General features: G+C 39.7%; 1 pseudogene; it reads right to left on the bottom strand.

Annotated features, from left to right (window-relative positions):
* LOC129391727 (elongator complex protein 1-like) overlaps positions 1–20,498 on the bottom strand; it is a 542,951-nt pseudogene that overhangs the window by 32,513 nt on the left and 489,940 nt on the right.

Genomic DNA, 20,498 nt, shown 5'->3' with positions numbered 1-20,498 from the left:
ACTGAGAAAATATTTGAAGACATTATAGTTGAAAACTTCCCTAATATGGGAAAGGAAATAGTCAATCAAGTTCAGGAAGCACAGAGAGTCCCATACAGGATAAATCCAAGGAGAAACACACCAAGACACATATTAATCAAACTATCAAAAATTAAATACAAAAAACAATATTAAAAGCAGAAAGGGAAAAACAACAAATAACACACAAGGGAATTCCAATAAGGTTAACAGTTGATCTTTCAGCAGAAACTCTGCAAGCAAGAAGGGAGTGGCAGGACATATTTAAAGTGATGAACGAGAAAAACCTACAACCAAGATTACTCTACGCAGCAAGGATCTCATTCAGATTTGATGGAGAAATTAAAACCTTTACAGAAAAGCAAAAGTTGAGAGAGTTCAGCACCACCAAACCAGCATTACAACAAATGCTAAAGGAACTTCTCTAGGCAGGAAACACAAGAGAAGGAAAAGATATACAATAACAAACCCAAAACAATTAGGAAAATGGGAATAGAAACATACATATCGATAATTACCTTAAATGTAAATGGATTAAATACTACCACCAAAAGACACAGACTGGCTGAATGGATACAAAAACAAGACCCGTATATATGCCGTCTACAAGAGACCCACTTCAGACCTACGGATACATACAGACTGTAAGTGAGGGGATGGAAAAAGATATTCCATGCAAATGGAAATCAAAAGAAAGCTGGAGTAGCAATTCTCATATCAGACAAAATAGACTTTAAAATAAAGACTATTAAAGAGACAAAGATTAACACTGCATAATGATCAAGGGATCAATCCAAGAAGAAGTTATAACAATTGTAAAGAGCACCTCAATACATAAGGCAAATACTAATAGCAATAAAAGGGGAAATCGACAGTAACACAATCATAGTAGGGGACTTTCACACCCCACTTTCACCAATGGACAGATCATCTAAAATGAAAATAAACAAGGAAACAAAGGCTTTAAATGATACATTACACAAGATGGACTTAATTCATATTTATAGGACATTCCATGCAAAAACAACAGAATACACATTCTTCTCAAGTGCTCATGGAACATTTTCCAGGAAAGATCATATCTTGGGTCACAAATCAAGCCTCAGTAAATTTAAGAAAATTATAATCGTATCAAAAATCATTTCCGACCACAATGCTATGAGACTAGATATCAATTACAGGAAAATAAGTGTAAAAATACAAACATATGGAGGCTAAACAATACACTACGTAATAACCAAGTGATCACTGAATAAATCAAAGAGGAAATAAAAAAATACCTAGAAACAAATGACAATGGAGACAGGACGACCCAAAACCTATGGGATGCAGTAAAAGCAGTTTTAAGAGGGAAGTTTATAGCAATACAATCCTACCTTAAGAAGTAGGAAACATCTCGAATAAACAACCTAACCTTGCACTGAAAGCAATTACAGAAAAAGAACAACCCCCACCCAAATTTAGCAGAAGGAAAGCAAACATAAAGATCAGATCACAAAAAAATGAAAAGGAAATGAAGGAAATGATAGCAAAGATCAATAAAACTAAAAGCTGGTTCTCTGAAAAGATAAGCAAAATTGATAAACCCTTAACCAGACTCATCAAGAAAAAAAGGGAGAAGACTCAAATCAATAGAAATAGAAATGAAAAAGGAGAAGAAAAAAACTGACACTCCAGAAATCCAAACGATCATGAGAGATTACTACAAGCAACTCTATGCCAATACAATGTACAAACGGGAAGAAATGGACATATTCTTAGAAATGTACAACCTGCCGAGACTGAACCAGGAAGAAATAGAAAATATGAACAGACCCATCACAAGCACTGAAATTGAAACTGCGACTAAAAATCTTCCAACAAACAAAAGCCTAGGAACTGATGGCTTCACAGGCGAATTCTATCAAACATTTAGAGGAGAGCTAACACCTATCCTTCCCAAACTCTTCCAAATATAGCAGAGGGAGGAACACTCACAAACTCATTCTATGAGGTCACCATCACCGTGATACCAAAAGCAGACAAACACGTCACAAAAAAAGAAAACTAGAGGCCAATATCCCTGATGAACATAGATGCAAAAATGTTCAACAAAATACTAGCAAACAGAATCCAACAGCACATTAAAAGGATCATACACCGTGATCAAGTGGGGTTTATTCCAGGAACACAAGGCTTCTTCAATATATGCAAACCAATCAATATTATACACCATATTAACAAATTGAAGGAAAAAACCATATGATCATCTCAATCAATGCAGAGAAAGCTTTCGACAAAATTCAACACCCATTTATGATAAAAACTCTGCAGAAAGTAGGCATAGAGGGAACTTTCCTCAACATAATAAAGGCCATATATGACAAACCCACAGCCAACATCATACTCAATGGTGAAAAACTGAAACGATTTCCACTAAGATCAGGAAGAAGACAAGGTGGCCCACTCTCACCACTATTATTCAACATAGTTGTGGAAGTTTTAGCCACAGCAATCAGAGAAGAAAAAGAAATAAAAGGAATCCAAATAAGAAAAGAAGAAGTAAAGCTGCCACGGTTTCCAGATGACACGATATTATACATAGAGAATCCCAAAGATGCTACCAGAAAACTACTAGAGCTAATCAGACTCTACTGCCCAAAGCAATCTACAGATTTAATGTAATCTCTATCAAACTACCACTGGCATTTTTCACAGAACTAGAACAAAAAATTTCACCATTTGTATGGAAACACAAAAGGCCCCGAATAGCCAAAGCAATCTTGAGAACGAAAAATGGAGATGGAGAAATCAAGCTTCCTGACTTCAGACTATATTACAAAACTACAGTAATCAAGACAATATGGTACTGGCACAAAAACACAAATATAGATCAATGGAACAGGATAGAAATCCCAGAGATAAACCCACGCACATATGATCCCCGTATCTTTGATAAAAGAGGCAATAATATACAGTGGAGAAAAGACAGCCTCTTCAATAAGTGGTGCTGGGAAAACTGGACAGGTACATGTAAACGTATGAAATTAGAACATACTTAACACCATACACAAAAATAAACTCAATATGTATTAAGACCTAAATGTAAGGCCAGACATTATCAACCTCTTAGAGGAACACATAGGCAGAACACTCTATGACATAAATCACAGCAAGATCCTTTTTGACCTATCTCCTGAAGAAGTGGAAATAAAAACAAACATTAACAAATGTGACCTAATGAAACTTAAAAGCGTTCGCACAGCAAAGGGAACCATAAATAAGATGAAAAGACAACCCTCAGAATGGCAGAAAATATTTGCAAACGAAGCAAGACGAAAAGACAACCCTCAGAATGGGAGAAAATATTTGCAAATGAAGCAACTGACAAAGGATTAATCTCCAAAATTTACAAGCAGCTCATGCAGCTCAATATCAAAGAAACAAACAACCCAATCCAACAATGCGCAGAAGACCTAAATAGAAATTTATCCAAAGAAGATATACAGATTGCCAACAAACACATGAAAGAATGCTCAACATCATTAATCATTAGAGAAATGCAAATCAAAACTACAATGAGATATCTCACACCGTTCAGAATGGCCATCATCAAAAATTCTACAAACAATAAATGCTGGAGAGGGTGTGGAGAAAAGGGAACACTCTTGTACTGTTGGTGGGAATGTAAATTGATACAGCCACTATGGTGAACAGTATGGAGGTTCCTCTAAAAAACTAAGAATAGAACTACCATACGACCCAGCAATCCCACTACTGGGCATAAACACTGAGAAAACCATAATTCAAAAAGAGTCATGTACCAAAATGTTCGTTGCAGCTCTATGTACAAGAGGCAGGAGATGGAAGCAACCTAGTGTCCATCATCGGATGAATGGATAAAGAAGATGTGGCACATATATACAATGGAATATTACTCAGCCATAAAAATACACGAAATTGAGTTATTTGTAGTGAGGTGGATGGACCTAGATTCTGTCATACAGAGTGAAGTAAGTCAGAAAGAGAACAAATACCATATGCTAACACATATATAGGGAATCTAAGAAAAAAAAGTCATGAAGAACGTAGGGGAAAGATGGGAATAAAGACACAGCTCTACTAGAGAATGGACTTGAGGATATGGGGAGGGGGAAGGGTAAGCTGTGACAAAGTGAGAGAGTGGCATGGACATATATACACTACCAAACGTAAAATAGATAGCTAGTGGGAAGCAGCCGCATAGCACAGGGAGATCAGCTTGGTGCTTTGTGACCACCTAGAGGGGTGGGATAGGGAGGGTGGGTGGGAGGGAGATGCAAGAGGGACGAGATATGGGAACATATGTATAACTGATTCACTTTGTTATAAAGCAGAAACTGACACACCATTGTAAAGCAATTATACTCCAGTAAAGATATTTAAAAAAATAAGACTCAAATAAGGACTTCTTGATACTTGTAAGAGTTCAGCTTGGAAATTGAAAGGCTTACAGAAGACTCTACAGATCTAATAACCAGAAAATGCCAGAAAAAGAAAAGTGATAATCTCACACATTTTTATAATCCCAAAGGAATAAAACAATATGAAATAACTAAAGAGAATATGTATGTACATTTAACAGCATATAGTTTGGACTTTTTTTTCAGGACTGCTTTTTATGGGGAGATCATAACAATATTTACAAGACTCTTGAAAAGGTAGGGGGAAAATATACCAGCCACTCACTCTCTTCTAGCACAGTTGAGAGGGCCAGAGTCCTACCCTTCTCTTCTTCCAGGCACTCTGGGAATGCCACTCCACTCGAAGAAATCACTCTGTGGAATAACCTCACCTCCGGCCCAGGCAATCCTTAGACCCTGAAACAGCTAAACTGCCTTTGCTTTCACACTGCTTGTGCATTTGGCTTCATTTCTGCAAATTGCTATTATGGTTTCCAATGATCTATTGTCTATATTTGAACGGTCCCACCCCAAAATTCATCTTTACATTCTTGCAGGCACATTGCTACCCAGCTACACTGTACTAGGTGTACCTGTAAAATGTGAGTTTGGTGAATGAGGTAGAGAAAAGTGTTAGCTAGGTCATTTCCAACTTTGAGTGTTCTCTCACAATTCCAGCTTTTCCCCTTCCCAAGGACTGGAATACAGATGTGGAGAAAATCCACCTTCAACTCTCTGCCTAAGAGATGGCAGATCCACACAATGGGCGGACTTGTCAGTGCTATGAGAGAGAGAAGTAAACTGCTTTCTTTATTGTGCCATTGTATTTGGGGAACTCTTGTAGCAGTTCAACTTTTACTCTACTTAATAAGCCATTCCAGATTAACCTTTATCAGTGCATATGACAGTGCATCAAGGTGTGCTGCTGCCTGACACGTATTCGCAAAATTGCCAAACAAAACCAAAGAAACACAAAACCATTAGAGAAGTTCTCATTTGAGAGAACCTAAATGACCGTGTTTACCTGCCAGAGTTCTGCCCAGGCCAGCCAGCTTTTCTTTGGTCAAGTGAAGCTGGGCTGCCACACAGAGAGCTTACTGCCAACTGCCACAGGCCAAAAAGGCGCTGAGAGCTTTCTTGTGGGAACCACAGCAGGTAAACATGAGCCCTGCTGGCTGACAGAGGTGCTCCTGCAGCAGGTGTTCCCCATAAGCAATGCGGATGTCCTGGGACAGGAAGAGACAAAGGGTTGGTGAGGAGAGGTGATAACTGTTGTTTTAAATCTCCAAGGTAGGCTGCCTCGGTCATTACACTTGAAACTCCCTGAATTACTTAGAAAAACCCTGTGGATGACCAGAGAATTCAATCTTTCTTCCATTCAAAACCTTACTGAGGATGTGCCATGTATTCATCCAACAAATAATTACTGAGTACTATTCAGGGCAGTGGGAGTAACACAGCAAAGCAAAAAATAAAACAAGCAAAACCAAACAAACAAACAAACACAAAAAATAAACAGTTAACAGGAACCACTCCCAAGTTCCTGCTCTTGTGGTGAAAGAGTACGGACTTATAAACACAATATGGTCAACAACATAATGGCAGATAGTGGTAAAGGGACAGAGCGATGGGAGTGCTATTTCAGAGGGCTGTGAGGAGAAGAAGCCATGTGAAGAGTTAGGGGACAGTATTCCATGCCAAGAGCACAGAAAGCACCATGGCCATAGGGCAGGAATGGGTATGGAACACACAGGAAAGAATAACAAGAAGGCTGGTATGGCTGAAGCAGAGAGAGCACAGGAGAGGAACAGATAAGGCAAATAAGAGCAAAGAGGCAGGCTTTGGCCAAATTCTCTATTCCCCAGGCTCAGTATTAGGCAGGGAAACAGAGAGACATAACACAGGGTCCCTGCCCTTAAGGAAACCCACAGCCTGGTGGGGGCAACAAATCAGTAAATAGCAGATTGATAAATGCCATAACCAAGGTAAGAACAAGGTACTCTGGGAGCTCAGTGTTTGGCACCTCAGCCAGGAATCGCTTTCTGGCAGAGGAGACCCGAGAGTTAGTTTGTTTGTTTGTTTGTTTGTTTGTTTATTTATTTATTTATTTATTTATTTATTTATTTATTTATTTTAGTGGTACGCGGGCCTCTTATTTATTTATTTATTTATTTATTTATTTATTTATTTATTTATTTATTTATTTATTTATTTATTTATTTATTTATTTATTTAAGTGGTACGCGGGCCTCTCACTGTTGTGGCCTCTCCCATTGCAGAGCACAGGCTCCGGACGCCCAGGCTCAGCGGCCATGGCTCACGGGCCCAGCCGCTCCGCGGCATATGGGATCTTCCCAGACCGGGGCACGAACCCGTGTCCCCTGCATCGGCAGGCGGATTCTCAACCACTGCGCCACCAGGGAAGCCCTGACCCGAGAGTTTAGAAGGACAGGAGGGCTAAAGGAAGGGGAGGTAGAGGGCTGGCGGAGGCTGCTGATGATAAGGAAGCAGGCAGGGGCCAGATCACAGAAAGACGTGTGCAATTTGTGGACAAACTGAAAATGGTGGTGATGATGGCACGGGCTCCATATCCCCGGTCAGCCACTTCATGTCCCAGGTCCTCAGGCAAGGTGGTTCCTCATTTGAAAATTGTGCACAACACCTATCAGGTTGTTGTAAGAATTATAATACATTTAGCTTACAAGCAAAGTATCTGGCATATGAGAAAAGCTAAACAGATGTTTGTTCAAACAAACGAACCAAACTTTACGCAGAAATATATCTGAAAGATCAGCACTATTCAGGATGATCGTGAGGTTGGGCTGGAGGAGGGGGCAGGATGGAAGCTGCCATGGTATTCCTGAGGAGGATCCAGAGACAATGCCCAGGTTTCTGGCCTGGGAAAGTTCTTCAGAAGAGGAACAGGTCAGGGCCATTCTCCCAGTTAAGAAGTTCAAGATGAGGCTAATTAGTTTGAAGATAAACCTTGAAACCAAGGACAGGGTCAGGGACTCAGGAGCCTCATCCTTTTCCAACTAAAGCACAAAGCAAAATCAGGACAGCCTCATTTCACGTGCTACACAACTTGTACTGCTGCGAGTTTGGTGGATATAACTTCAGAGCTTCGTTATACAAGTCTTTATCTTTTATTAAGTTTAAGCATTCTGGGAAGTACTCTGGTCCTACAGGAATAAGATTCATACACACACAAGCTTGAGATTTGGGAAGCATAACGGATTTCATTTCTACCAATGGTCCTTACATAAAATCAACAAGGGACTTTTTAAGACCTGCATAATTAGAGTATCTGGAGAACAGAATGCAGGAGTGTGAGCTTTAATGAGCACCACTGCAGATTCTGAGGTATGAGAAGCACCAATTAGAATCAGAGTCCTACTTAAAAGGAATTTTACACTACCCCTGATAAATGACCATCCAGCCCAGTATTTGCTCAGCATCCTTAATAAGAATCACCTGGGGAGCTTATTATCCATACACACGCCTGAGTCCTATCCCAGCACAGCTGAAACAGATTCTCCAAGGAAGCCAGAAGCTGAATGCTTAACAAGCACCCCAGGTGACTCTTCCTTGTCCCCGTCTCAGCCCTTAGGAAAGGGTCATAACTGCTGAAGCCTGAGGCTCCGGCACTGGTCAGGGATGTGGTGAAGCAGAACACCCAGCATCCGTGCTGCTTCTACTCCACATCACTGTCAGTCAAAACTGTGTCAGAGCAAGGCCAGTAGGCACGGCCACTCACTCAGACAAGCTGGGTTTCCTTCAGGTGTTTGCAAACACCGGGAGAAGAGTGAATTATCAACCAATTTTGATTTTAAGACACTGAAGTGAATTTCGAGGATGATCACTCTTGACTCAAAAGCATCTGCTCTATCTTCTTAGCTATGGAGCTCCTCCCATTCATTCAATGACATTTGCTTTACCCTCAGCTTTTCAAAATGTATGGTAAGAATAACCTGCGCCTATGTAATTGTTAACATTTTCAGGTGTGGAAACTGAAATCAGTCTGTCTAAACTAACATTTGATTTCAATTTATACCCTCCCTTGTTCCAAAGAATATTTTAAGTAGAAATAAACATACTAACCCTAACACTTACCACATTTCCTGAGGTGGCCAATGGCTTTTTCATACCATTTCAAATATTTGTCTATAGTGAACTGCTGATAATTCATTTCCATTTTAAGTGTATTTAGAAATGGAAGGTATTCTTTGGGATCCTAAAATTTTTTTTTAATTTTTTAAAGGATAATTTTATTGCTTGTGACTATACTACTTATAAAAATAAAAATATATAATAATTATAGCAATAAAACAAAAGCTACATCATTTTTAAAATATGTAGTGTGTTAATGTATTAATTATACATAAAATCAAACTACATAAAACCACTTTTGGTAAAAATGCCTTAACATATGGGCATATTCTCCAGGTTCCCAATTTCCCCTGGAAAACGAAACTACATGATAGAACTGGACCGGAATATGAATCATTTGTTATATTTCCTTTATAAGAGAAGAATTTGTTCACACTTATGACTATTAGCTTAAAAATAACCCAGTAATTTTATTTCCATTGCTCAACCTAGCAATCAAAACACTTTGATAAGCCCAGAACAGCGATAGAGAATGAGCTTGAATTATGGGCCCTGGAGACTCACAGATCTGCCTCGAGGCCTGTCCTCACAGCCTTAACATCAGACCAAACACTGCACTGTCAGCAGCACTGTTTCATACTACCATGTTCGCATAAACAAAAATGAGAAATATGTCTAAGTAGTAATTCCACATACCTTCTGTGACTTCTCAGCTACCATGAGGACCAAATCAAAGTTATAGGTCCCAAGAGAATGATCATATAATTCATTAACATCTACAAGAAGCAGCAAATAATTCAGGGCCTCTTCAGCACTCACAGCATCAGGAACAGGTAGAGCACTTCCTGTCAGTGTGTAAGAAAACCAAACAGAACAAAACCACTTGGGGAAAAAACCCACACACCTAGCAACATAACCAAAAAGACAAAGCAATACGTTTTCTTGTCAGAACTGGACACCAGATGAATATACTCGTTTGACTCTTTTGTACAAGCTTTATAGGGCAGCACTCAAAAAAATGGACCCCAGGTCTTAAAATGGAGACCAAAAAGCCACACGCTAAATCAGTGATGTGACCCTGGTCCTGGTCAATGTGATCTCCAGAAGACCGAAGACCCGATGTCAGTCGAGGCCCCGATACACACACTCTGTCAAGATGTCTCTATCTTGAAGCTTGTGTACCTTCTGCAGCACATTTTCCAGTTCTGGGGTTGTTTTTTTCACAAGAGAGGTGAGTATGGATAGGCATTACCTGAAGTAATAAGTGAAGTACACCAGAATAAGAAAGATGAGCAAGCTGAAGAAAAACTACACACTTCTGTTATTCAAAAGATGCCAACTAATGACAGCACACATACTTGTGAGGATTTATGTTCTCCGTGGCTGCTCTCATAGCATCGCAGATAAGGTCTACTTTTTTCCCATCAGGATCGCTGGACAGCTGGACAATGGTGGTAACTGGTGGAGGGTACATGGTCTTTGTAACATCTTCTTCCCTAAGAACAAGTGTGTATTGAAAGGTCACTAACTGAACACATGTCCCAGCTATCAAACTACTAACATATATGTTGGAGTACTGATGAGATAATAAATAAAAAATGGCTTTTGGAAGACAGTTTAATTCTAAAAATATTCATATATGGTGAAAAATGGAAAAACTTGCTGAGAAATGGAAACATGTCCACAGAAGACTTGTACATTAATGTCTGCAGATGTTACATTCATATAGCCCCAAACTGGGTACAGCCCAGGTGTCCACCCACAGGAGAATGAAGAAATAAACTATAGTTTATTTACACTATGGCATACTACTCAGCAATAAAAAAGAATAAACTAGTGATACATGCAAAAACATGGATGAATCTCAAGATAATATGCTGAATGAAAGAAGCTTTATACAGAAGAGTAAATACTATATGATTCATTTATATAAAGTTCTTGAACAGGCAAAACTGATCTATAGTGAAAAACTCAAAAAAGCAGTTGCCAAGAGGGTAGGGACAAAGAATAAATGAGAAGGGATTTGGGGGAACTTTCTGAGACGAAGGAAATGTTCTCTATCTTAATAGGGGTCAAGATTACATGGAAGTATACACTTGTCAAAACTCAGTGAATGGTACACTTAAAATCTGTGCATTTCACTATATATAAATTTGACATGCGGGGGGACCCCGTATACAAAGAATATGATCTAAGTTAATGGTGAAGTACTGACAGGTAAAGTGGACTGATGTCTATAATTACCTCAAAATTTGTCTAAAATACATATGAATGGTGGGGACTTCCCTGATGGCACAGTGGTTAAGAATCTGGCTGCCAATGCAGGGGACATGGATTCAAGCCCTGGTCGCAGAAGATTCCACATGCCACGGAGCAACTAAGCCCGTGCACCACAACTACTGAGCCTGTGCTCTAGAGCCCATGAGCCACAACTACTGGGCCCACGTGCCACAACTACTGAAGCCCACGTGCCTAGAGCCTGTGTTCTGCAACAAGAGAAGACACCAAAATGAGAAGCCTATGCACCACAACGAAGAGTAGCCCTTGCTCGCAACAACTAGAGAAAGCCCACTCACAGCGACAAAGACCCAATGCAGGCAAAAATAAATAAATTAATTAAAAAAAACTGCATTAGGAAAACAATAAATAAATGGTGGATGGACAGATGGTAAATAGTGATAAAGCAAATACAGGAAAATATGAACTGTAAAATATAGGTAGTGGTACAGGATGCTAACTGGACAATTTTCTCAACTTTTCTAAACGTTTAAAAGTTTTCATTAAAAAGTTAGAAAAAAGTCATTGCATAAAAAGACACCATTGGGCTTCCCTGGTGGTGCAGTGGTTGAGAGTCCGCCTGCCGATGCAGGGGACGCGGGTTCGTGCCCTGGTCCGGGAGGATCCCACACGCTGCGGGGCGGCTGGGCCCGTGCGCCATGGCCACTGGGCCTGCACATCCGGAGCCTGTGCTCCACAACGGGAGAGGCTGCAACAGTGAGAGGCCCGCGTACCGCAAAAAAAAAAAAAAAAAAGACACCATTTATTTCAATTAATAGTCTTTATGTAAACCTAAAATTAAAGTCAAATAATAATTCTAAATGACATGTTTTAAAGTCTTACTTTTACAAAGGGAAAAGTTTGAAAATCCAGTACATGTGGCATCTAAGAGTTACAGAGATTAAAAACATATATATTGAAAAGTAATTTTTCTCCTCTACTTATCTGTCTGACTTCCTTTACCAGAAGAGAAAAAATTATGCATATGATACTCATGAATCGTTCCAAATACTTACTTTAATTCTGTGAAAAACAATTTAATATGATTTACAGAATCTGTCTTATGAAGGTTTCCACATTTTCAAGAAACACCTACCCAAGAAAAGAATAAACAAAGGAAAAAATATTTTGGTTCAGATACTAGTACAAGCCTAAGGTAAGCTATGATACATACCAGATTTAGAATGTTACCTTAGGGTTATGATCATGAATCAGATTGAGATTAATTCTCAGTTTTCTCATGCATTCAAATGCTTCTTTAAACATTAAGTCTGTAAAGAGACAGAAAATGGACAGAGAGGGCATTTCACAAAAACTAAGCTCCTTAGGTAGGTTTATTCCTAGATATTTTATTCTTTTTGTTGCAAGGGTAAATGGGAGTGTTTTCTTAATTTCTCTTTCAGATTTTTCATCATTAGTGTATAGGAATGCAAGAGATTTATGTGCATTAATTTTGTATACTGCTACTGTACCAAATTCATTGATTAGCTCTAGTAGTTTTCTGGTAGCATCTTTAGGATTCTCTATGTATAGTAGCATGTCATCTGCAAACAGTGACAGCTTTACTTCTTCTTTTCCAATTTGGATTCCTTTTATTTCCTTTTCTTCTCATATTGCTGTGGCTAAAACTTCCACAGTGACAGCTTTCCTTCTTCTTTTCCAATTTGGATTCCTTTTATTTCCTTTTCTTCTCATATTGCTGTGGCTAAAACTTCCAAAACTATGTTGAATAAAGTGGTGAGAGTGGGCAATGTTGTCTTGTTCCTGATCTTAGTGGAAATGGTTTCAGTTTCTCACCATTGAGGACGATGTTTGCTGTGGGTTTGTCATACATGGCCTTTATTATGTTGGGGAAAGTTCCCTCTAAGCCTACTTCCTGGAGGGTTTTTATCATAAATGGGAGTTCAATTACGTCGAAAGCTTTCTCTGCATCTATTGAGATGATCATATGGTTTTTCTCCTTCAATTTGTTAATATGGTGTATCCCATTGATTGATTTGCGTATAGTGAAGAATCCTTACATTCCTGGGATAAACCCTACTTAATCATGGTGTATGATCCTTTTAATGTGCTGCTGGATTCTGCTTGATAGTATTTTGTTGGCGATTTTTGCATCTATGTTCATCAGTGATACTGGCCTGTAGTTTTCTTTCTTTGTGACATCTTTGGCTGGTTTTGGTATCAGTGTGATGGTGGCCTCGTTGAATGACTTTGGGAGTGTTCCTCCCTCTGCTATATTTAGGAAGAGCAGAGACAAAAGACCTGTATGCAGAAAATTAAAAGACACTGATGAAACAAATTATAGATGATACAAATAGATGGAGAGATATAACATATTCTTGGATTGGAAGAATCAACACTGTGAAAATGATTGTACTACCCAAAGCAATCTACAGATTCAATGCAATCCCTATCAAACTACAACTGGCATTTTTCACAGAACTAGAACAAAAAATTTCACAATTTGTATGGAAACACAAAAGACCCCGAATAGCCAAAGCAATCTTGAGGAAGAAAAACAGAGCTGGAGGAATCAGGCTCCCTGACTTCAGACTATACTACAAAGCTACAGTAATCAAGACACTATGGTACTGGTACAAAAACACATATATAGATCAATGGAACAGGATAGAAAGCCAGAGATAAACGCACACACATATGGTCACCTCATCTTTGATAAAGGAGGCAAAAATATACAGTGGAGAAAAGGCAGCCTCTTCAATAAGTGGTGCTGGGAAAACTGGACAGCTACATGTAAAAGAATGAAATTACAACACTCCCTAACACCATACACAAAAATAAACTCAAAATGGATTAAAGACCTAAATGTAAGGCCAAACACTATCAAACTCTTAGAGGAAAACATACACAAAACACTCTATGACATATCTATGTCATAGATGACACTCTATGACATCACAGCAACACTCTATGACATATCTATGTCATAGATGACACTCTATGACATCACAGCAAGATCCTTTTTGACACACCTCCTAGACAAATGGAAATAAAAACAAAAATAAACAAATGGGACCTAATATAAATTAAAAGCTTATGCACAGCAAAGGAAACCATACAGAAGACCAAAAGAAAACGCTCAGAATGGGAGAAAATATTTGCAAATGAAGCAACTGACAAAGTATTAATCTCCAAAATTTACAAGCAGCTCATGCAGCTCAATATCAAAAAACCAAACAACCCAATCCAAAAATGGGCAGAAGACCTAAACAGACATTTCTCCAAAGAAGATATACAGATTGACAACAAACACATGAAAGAATGCTCAACATCATTAATCATCAGAGAAATGCAAATCAAAACTACAATGAGATATCATCTCACACCGTCCAGAATGGCCATCATCAAAAAAATCTAGAAACAATAAATGCTGGAGAGGGTGTGGAGAAAAGGGAACACTCCTGCCCTGTTGGTGGGAATGTAAACTGATACAGCCATTATGGAGAATAGTATGGAGGTTCCTTAAAAAACTAAAAATAGAACTACCATATGACCCAGCAATCCCACTACTGGTCATATACCTTGAGAAAACCATAATTCAAAAAGAGTCATGTACCAAAATGTTCATTGCAGCTCTATTTACAATAGACAGGACGTGGAAGCAACCTATGTGTCCATCGACAGATGAATGGATAAAGAAGATGTGGCACATATATACAATGGAATATTACTCAGCCATAAAAAGAAACGAAATTGAGTTATTTGTAGTGAGGTGGATGGACCTAGAGTCTGTCATACAGAGTGAAGTAAGTCAGAAAGAGAAAAACAAATAGTGTATGCTAACACATATAAATGGAATCTAAATTTAAAAACAGTCATGAAGAACCTAGGGGCAAGACGGGAATAAAGACACAGCCCTACTAGAGAATGCATTTGAGGATATGGGGAGGGGGAAGGGTAAGCTGGGATAAAGTGAGAGAGTGGCATAGACATATATACACTACCAAACGTAAAGTAGCTAGTGGGAAGCAGCCGCATAGCACAGGGAGATCAGCTTGGTGCTTTGTGACCACCTAGAGGGGTGGGATAGGGACGGTGGGACGGAGGGAGACGCAAGAGGGAAGAGATATGGGGATATATGTATATGTATAACTGATTCACTTTGTTATAAAGCAGAAACTAACACACCATTGTAAAGCAATTATACGCCAATAAAGATGGTTAAGAAAAAACAAAACTAAGCTCCCTGGACTCAGCACATTTTCATAATGATATAAACCAGTTAAAATTAAGACTATAGCCCAACTACTACTGGATTTCTACTCTGAAATCACAGAATGGAAAAAATCAGGTACCAGATTCATTTACCTTCCTAAAAGGTATGCTTTAGTCATCAGGGCCGGCTGAGGGCTATATCCCCACACACGCACACAAGAAAATCATTATAGATCTTAGAGCTACTTTCCTTTTTAACAAAATATTAGTAAACATCTTTCCAATATAAAGTTTCCCCCAAATTCAGAGATTCAAACAATGGATCATTTCCTTCACAATAGTGGCTCAGGCATTTTTGGGTCACAGGCCTTTTTATAAGTCTGCTGAAAGCCTTGGGTCCTCTGCCCAGACAAATACACAGAGACACAGGATGGTGTAAAGTTTCCCTGGGTTCACAGGCCAACCAAAGCCCATATGGTTCCCCTTAGACTAGGAAGCCCTGTTTCGTACAATGAGCCTCATGATTCCTTCTGCTAGGAATGTCTATTACACCATACGATATAAGAAGCAAAGTATGAAAAAAAGAAAACCTCTGAGAATCTGATTGAAGACATATGTAATGAAAGATTTAAAGACTTTTAAGTTTTAAAAATCTTAATGGAATACTTGCTGTCTTCACACATAAGTCATAACAATAACCTAACTAATCATATACATGGTACTTACTTGTCCAACCACTTCTGAATTTCAGCTAAAATCAGGGCTCGATGATGAATAACTTCTAAGTTTCCCCTTGGCATCTTAAAATAAATAAATCAAATCAATAACATTTTAATTAAATAGAAAAAAATTTAAGTACCCAGGATATACAACTTTACCTAACTCTTCTTAGAGAACTAACACAACACTGTAAAATGAGCATAATTTTGGCAAAATTTAGGTGTGCTCAAAATTTATTTTGACTTTTAAGAGAAGTTTCCCTCTTAGCCTTACTGGGCAGAGCCTGTATTAACATTCCTTTGTATAAAGCTAACAGAGAACTTAGCAAGGAAAGGCTTATAATAAATTAATACAAATGTTAAGAGAGCCTAAAATATAATCCACAAGAATTTTGTTTGGTATTTACTGCCAAATGACTATCAGAAACGTAGCCTGAAAAATCAGCTTACCTGTAATATAAGCTTTGTGTCCTGGGGCACAACAGTGACAATGAGTGAACCCCTCTCCACCTTCCGCAGAGATTCCCCATTAGACACATGGTTGCTGCTCAGGTCTGCCTGTAATGCTAAAGACACCTTAGGCTAAACCTTAAGAATCACTGTCAGGACAAGCCACTCTCCATTAACTGCAGCTGAAACTGCACAATACCCAAAGTAGAAGGAAGCAATTAACAACTAAGCCACACTGCACTCTCACTCAGCCTCAAGACCATTAGCCCCTCTAATATACAATCTTATCCCAGAATCTTGTGCTCTCTCACAGAGCCCTCATGCACATGCCCATACACAACTTCTCAACTGATACGGAAAACATGGGGAGGACTGGGCCGCTTCTCTCTTAGGTGTACTGATAAGGCTATGATCTTATCAGTGAAAGATTCCCTGTTTCCAAGTTATCAATAGAAGCAAAGAAAATAAGTGGGCTTTTTTTTTCATAAGTAAATTGTGTGCATGCACACACATACACACTGCATGGGGGGACATGGAACACTGAAAAAATGCAGCTGATTTTGTACGAACCATGAGATGGAGTCCTTCAGATATACAATAGAGGGCTGCCACAGTGAGAAAAGAAAGATTACAAGGAAGATTGAGCATATTGCCAGTTTGGTGCCTACATGGTAATTCAAAGTAAAATATTAGTTATATGAAAAAATTTCCAAAAATTTTTGTTTACCTTAGGATGTGCTGCTTAAGGAAGGACCTCTTTCTCTTTTTTAACTGGTGTGGAGTGACTCAACTGAGATATTATGTTGAGATTAGGGGCTAAGTAAATGAACTTGAAAAGTTTTCTCCAGGCTAGGACTCCATGATAAACAGCCAAAGTATGAGGGGAATTGAGGAAGACGACAGAAGAATAAGACATAGAGATCACCTTCCTCCCCAGAGATACATCAGAAATACATCTACACGTGGAACAACTCCTACAGAACACCCACTGAACGCTGGCAGAAGACCTCAGACCTCCCAAAAGGCAAGAAACTCCCCACGTACCTGGGTAGGACAAAAGAAAAAAGAAAAAACAAAGACAAAAGAATAGGAACAGGACCTGCACCAGTGGGAGGGAGCTGTGAAGGAGGAAATGTTTCCACATACTAGGAAGCCCCTTTGCGGGCAGACACTGCAGGTGGCAGAGGGGGGAAGCTTCAGAGCTGCGGAGGAGAGCACAGCAACAGGGGTGCGGAGGGCAAAGCGGAGAGATTCCCACACAGAGAAGCACACACCAGCCCGAGAGGCTTGTATGCTCACCCGGGGTGCGGGGGGGCGGGCGGGGGCTGGGAGCTGAGGCTCAGACTTCGGTCAGATCACAGGGAGAGGACTGGTGGTGTAAACACATCCTGAAGGGGCTAGTGTGCCATAGCTAGCCGGGAGGGAGTCTGGGAAAAAGTCTGGAGCTGCCGAAGAGGCAAGAGACTTTTTCTTGCCTCTTTGATTCCTGCTGCACGAGGAGAGGGGATTAAGAGCACTGCTTAAAGGAGTTCCAGAGATGGGCGTGAGCTGCAGCTAACAGCGAGGACCACAGAGATGGGCATGGGACGCTAAGGCTGCTGGTGCAACCACCAAGAAGCCCATGTGCGAGCACAGGTTACTCTCTACACCTCCCCTCCCGAGAGCCTGTGCAGCCCACCACTGCCAGGGTCCCGTGATCCAGGGACAACTTCCCCGGGAGAACGCACAGCATGCCTCAGGCTGGTGCAACGTCACGCTGGCCTCTGCTGCCACAGGCTCAACCCGGATCCGTACCCCTCCCTCCCCCTGGCCTGAGTGACCCAGAGTCCCCATATCAGCTGCTCCTTTAACCCTCTCCTGTTTCAGCAAAGAACAGAGGCCCTCAGGAGATCTACACGCAGAGGCGGGGCCAAATCCAAAGCTGAAACCCGGGAGCTTTGTGAACAAAGAAGAGAAAGGGAAATTTCTCCCAGCAGCCTCAGAAACAGTGGATTAAAGCTCCACAATCAACTTGATGTACCCTGCATCTGTGGAATACCTAAATAGACAACGAATCATCCCAAATTGAGGAGGTGGGCTTTGAGAGCAAGATATGTTATTTTCCCCTTTTCCTCTTTTTGTGAGTGTGTATGTGTAAGCTTCTGTGTGAGATTTTGTCTGTGTAGCTTTGCTATCACCATTTGTCTTAGGGTTCTCTCCGTCCGTTGTTTCTTTACTTAAAAAATTTTTTTTCTTAATACTTATTTTTTCTTTTAGTAACTTTATTTTATCTTTATATTATTTTATCCTCTTTCTTACTTTTTTCCTTTCTTTCCACTTTTTCTCCCTTTTATTCTGAGCCGTGTGGATGAAAGGCTCTTGGTGCTCCAGCCAGGAGACAGGGCTGTGCCTCTGAGGTGGGAAAGCCAAGTTCAGGACACTGGTCCACAAGAGACCACCCAGCTCCACGTAATATCAAACGGCAAAAATCTCCCAGAGATCTCCATCTCAACACCAAGACCCAGCTTCACTCAACGACCAGCAAGCTACAGTGCTGGACAACCTATGCCAAACAACTAGCAAGACAGAAACACAAACCCACCCATCAGCAGACAGGCTGCCTAAAATCATAAGGCTACAGACATGGCAAAACACACCAGCAGACGTGGACCTGCCCAACAGTAAGACAAGATCCAGCCTCATCCACCAGAACACAGGCACTAGTCCCCTTCACCAGGAAGCCTACACAACCCAGTGAACCGACTTTAGCCACTGGGGACAGACACCAAAAACAACAGGAACTACTCACCTGCAGCCTGCAAAAAGGAGACCCCAAACACAGTAAGATAAGCAAAATGAGAAGACAGAAAAACACACAGCAGATGAAGGAGCAAGGTAAAAACCCACCAGACCTAACAAATGAAGAGGAAATAGGCAGTCTACCTGAAAAAGAATTCAGAATAATGATAGTAAAGATGATCCAAAATCTGAGAAATAGAGAAAATGCAAGAAACATTTAACAAGGACCTAGAAGAGGAAAAAAGCAATGATGAACAACGCAATAAATGAAATTAAAAATAAGCTAAAAGGGATCAATAGCAGAATAACTGAGGCAGAAGAATGGATAAGTGACCTGGAAGATAAAATACTGGAAATAACTACTGCAGAGCAGAATAAAGAAAAAAGAATGAAAATAACTGAGGACAGTCTCAGAGACCTCTGGGACAACATTAAATGCACCAACATTCAAATTATAGGGGTCCCAGAAGAAGAAGAGATAAAAAAAGGGACTGAGAAAATTGAAGAGATTATAGTTGACAAATTTCCTAATATGGGAAAGGAAATAGTTAATCAAGTCCAGGAAGCACAGAGAGTCCCATACCGGATATATCCAAGGAGAAACAGGCCAAGACACATATTAATCAAACTACCAAACATTAAATGCAAAGAAAACTTATTGAAAGCAGCGAGGGAAAAACAACAAATAACACACAAGGGAATCCCCATAAGGTTAACAGCTGATCTTTCAGCAGAAACTCTGCAAGCCAGGAGGGAGTGGCAGGACATATTTAAAGTGATGAAGGAGAAAAACCTACAACCAAGATTACTCTACACAGCAAGGATCTCATTCAGTTTTAATGGAGAAATTAAAACCTTTACAGAAAAGTAAAAGCTGAGAGAGTTCAGCACCACCAAACCAGCTTTACAAGAAATGCTAAAGGAACTTCTCTAGGCAAGAAACACAAGAGAAGGAAAAGACCTACAATAACAAACTCAGAACAATTAAGAAAATGGGAATAGGAACATAAATATCACTAATTACTTGAAATGTAAATAGATTAAATGCTCCCACCAGAACACACAGACTGGCTGAATGGATACAAAAACAAGACCCATATACATGCTGTCTACAAGAGACCCACTTCAGACCTAAGGACACATACAGACTGAAAGTGAAGGGATGGAAAAAGATATTCCATGCAAATGGAAATCAAAAGTAAGCTGGAGTAGCAATTCTCATATCAGACAAAATAGAATTTAAAATAAAGATTATTACAAGAGACAAAGAAGGACACTACATAATGATGAAGGGATTGATCCAAGAAGATATAACAATTTTAAATAATTATGCACACAACATAGGAGCACCATAATACATAAGGCAAATACTAACAGCCATAAAAGGGGAAATCAACAGTTACACATTAATAGTAGGGGAGTTTTCAGCAATGGACAGATCATCCAAAATGGAAATAAATAAGGAAACACAAGCTTTAAATAATACATTAAACAAGATGGACTTACTTCATATTTATAGGACATTCCATCCAAAAACAACAGAATACAC

This window comes from Physeter macrocephalus, chromosome 21 (genome assembly GCF_002837175.3).
Source record: "Physeter macrocephalus isolate SW-GA chromosome 21, ASM283717v5, whole genome shotgun sequence".
NCBI lineage: Eukaryota > Metazoa > Chordata > Mammalia > Artiodactyla > Physeteridae > Physeter > Physeter macrocephalus.
Note: the sequence above shows the minus strand (reverse complement) of the source record. Positions and strands in the feature narration are given on the sequence as shown.